The sequence below is a fragment of the Helianthus annuus genome, chromosome 5, assembly GCF_002127325.2.
Source record: "Helianthus annuus cultivar XRQ/B chromosome 5, HanXRQr2.0-SUNRISE, whole genome shotgun sequence".
Lineage (NCBI taxonomy): Eukaryota > Viridiplantae > Streptophyta > Magnoliopsida > Asterales > Asteraceae > Helianthus > Helianthus annuus.
The window spans coordinates 92639986-92643118 of record NC_035437.2 but is presented as its reverse complement, the minus strand read 5'-3'; the positions used below and the strand labels follow the sequence as shown (position 1 = coordinate 92643118).

General features: G+C 45.6%; 1 non-coding gene across 1 annotated transcript; it reads left to right on the top strand.

Moving 5' to 3' along the window:
* Positions 1-2287: 2287 nt before the first annotated feature.
* Positions 2288-2394, top strand: LOC118492733. Its single transcript, XR_004894735.1, has one exon. It is a non-coding gene; the product is annotated as a small nucleolar RNA R71 (small nucleolar RNA).
* The last annotated feature ends 739 nt before the right edge of the window (positions 2395-3133 follow it).

Here is a 3133-nt window from a genome sequence, read left to right as displayed (position 1 = left end):
TCCCAAATCAAACCAAGACAAGCAAATAGTAAAAAAAAAACGAAAAAGTTTTTGAAAAAATTTGGGGTGTTTAGCGGTTCCAATAGAGTTTTGTGTAAGGCTTGTAATTAGGATTTGCAAAATTCAAGGTTTTAGCATCCCCCCCCACACTTAAATTACACATTGTCCTCAATGTGTCCAAAAATAATATTTTCGGTTGATTAGAATGTGTAAAAGTGGGTTAAAAAGCAAAGATTTATGTTACTGGCTTCCTGGACACGGCCCCGTGGTGACCGGGCACGGCCCCGTGGTCAGGTGCCAGTAACAAAAATTAAAGAGTTAAGACAGAAGCCTGGACACGGGGGCGTGTCCGCTGAACACGGCCCGTGTCCAGTTACCTGAACTGGGTGTTTTTCTGCAGGTGGCTCATCACGGGGTCGTGTTGGTTGGGCACGGCCCGTGTTGAGCCTTCTGTGACTGAGATTTGTGTCGGGTTGCTCTGTTCTTCGTGCATGGGTCCATTTTTCTCGTTCCCTTTTTCATCCATTACCGCTATGAGTGTGTTTTATTCTGCAAACTAAAACTAAAAGATTAAACTAACTAAGGATAGTTTCGCGGAATGCCTCCGTGGTGCGCCACGTTTATAAGGGTCCTTGGCTAGACCCAATGCGAGGTTATATGCTTTCTGAGTGGGATGTCTGGCGTCCCATGTTACACCGTCGGAGAGCAGCATCCAAGCTCGAATCAATAACCTTCATGTAATTGACCGGGTCGTCGTCCTCTATTTTCTTCCCAACCCCGAATTTCACTTCATCATCCCCGTACCTCAAGGTGAGTGTCCCGTCATTCATATCTACCACTGCTTGGGCGGTGGCAAGGAAGGGTCTCCCTTGTATAAGGGGGACCTCGGTGTCTTCCTCCATATCGAGTATGACAAAGTCAGCTGGATAAACGAATCTGCTTACCTTTGCCAAGACATTCTCGATGACACCTTGTGGGAATTTGACGGATCGATCAGCGAGTTGTATGCTCATTTTTGTAGGGCTTGTGGTTCCTAAGCCGAGTCTTTTAAACATTGATGAGGGCATGAGGTTAAATGCTAGCCCCAAGGTCGGCTAAGGCATTACGAACGGGTGATTCCCCTATTGAGCAAGGAATCGTGAAGCTTCCGGGATCGATTTTCTTTTGGGGAAGTTTATTGAGTACGAGGGCAGAGCATTCTTCGCCTAAATTGACTAATTGCAAGTTCTCAATTTTCTTTTTATGTGTAAGGAAGTCCCTCATGAATTTAGAGTACTTGGGCATTTGGGTTAGGACTTCGATAAAAGGAATATTGACATGCAATTGTTTTAGCAGACTTTCGAACTTTGCGAATTGCTCATTGGTCTTTTGACGAATTAACCTACCGGGGTATGGAACTCGAGGAGCCTTGGTAGGCTCTGGTGACGGAGGGGAGTTCTTTTCCTGCAGAGGTGTGGGTACTGTTTCCTCCGTTGGTGGCAACGCTTCTGCAGGTCCTACGGTGCGGTTCCGTAGTGTGATGAGATGAACTTGCGCTTTTGGGTTCGTTTCGGTATTGCTAGGTAATGCGCCTTGCGGTCTCTCGGAAAAATTTTGAGCTATTTGATTTAATTGTTTTTCTATGTTTTGAATACTAGCTTGTTGATTTCTAAAATTTGATTCTAATTGTAGAAATCTTTCCGAGTTTTTCTTATCAGTGTCGGAGACGAGGCGAGATACAGTATCTTTGAGCCTTTCTCGTCCACTTTGTTGTTGAGTGAAATTTTGTGACTCATTTCTTGGTTGCTGAAAGTTTGTTCGTTGGGTTTGTTGGTTACTACTATTGCCGGGTTCCCTCCAACCAAGGTTTGGGTGGTGTCGCCATCCTTGGTTGTAAGTTCCCGCTGGGGGACCCGACGGCCTAGGTCTATTATCAATGTAGTTTACCATTTCTTGTTGATCGTCTGTTTCTTTCATGCAACTCCAATTTTCATGTGACCCACCACACCCTTCACAAGCCATAATCGAGACTGTTTTTGTCATTTCCAATTTTTTTATTTTTGAAGAAAGGGCCTCGATTTGGGCTTGTAAAGAAGTGCTTTCATCGACCTTATGGGCGCCCGGGGCGATAGACTTATTTCCCCGGGGGGTGTGCCATTGAAAATTGGTTTGGGCAATTTCCTCAATTTGATTATATATTTCGTGTGGGCGTCGATTACCTAAAAGTCCCCCGGAGCTAGAATCAAGTGTCTGCCTAGTGTGTGGCAACAATCCATTATAGAAAGTGGATACTTGTTGCCATATTGCGAGGCCGTGATGGGGACACTTGCGTAATAGCTCCTTGAACCTTTCCCAAGTTTCATATAAGGATTCCCCGTCCTCTTGTGAATATGTATTAATTTCAGTCATTAACTTAGCAGTTTTAGCGAGAGGGAAATACTTATATAGAAATTTTTGGGCTAGTTCATCCCAGGTGTTTACCGATCCAGCTGGGAGGGCGTTGAGCCAAGCTTTCGCTCGGTCTTTTAGTGAGAAGGGAAACATACGGAGGCGGATGGCGTCGTTTGATGCTCCATTGATCCGAAAGGTATCACATATTTCCAAGAAATTAGTTATATGTAGATGGGGATCCTCGTCCGCAAGCCCATGGAAGGTTGCAGAGTTTTGGAGCATTTGTATCAAATGCGGCCGGAGTTCGAAGTTATTAGCTTCGACATTCGGAGCATTGATAGCGGCGCCTAGATTACCTACGGTGGGTCGTAGATAATCCATAAGGGTACGTTGGTCCGCCATTGGAGGTGAATCACCCGAAACCTTCTCTTGGTTTTTGGATTTTAACCTTTTTCTGAGAAAGCGTTCGGGTTCTTCTAGTGGTTCTTTTATGTCTTTATTGGAACTGGAGCTCATACACTACGTAAGGTTGGCGTCGGGTTCCAAGTCCTGCAATAAAAACAGAAAAGAATGTTGGTCAGAAGGTTCACCACGGCCCCGTGTTGAGCGAACACGGCCCGTGGTCGGAGTTTCAGTGATTGTTTCCCAAATCCCCAGTTACTGGAAGTTGGACACGGCCCCGTGTTGCACCGGCACGGCCCCGTGGTCAGTCTTCTGTAACTTGGAAAACAAAAACTGCCAGTAACAATGCTGGGCACGGCCC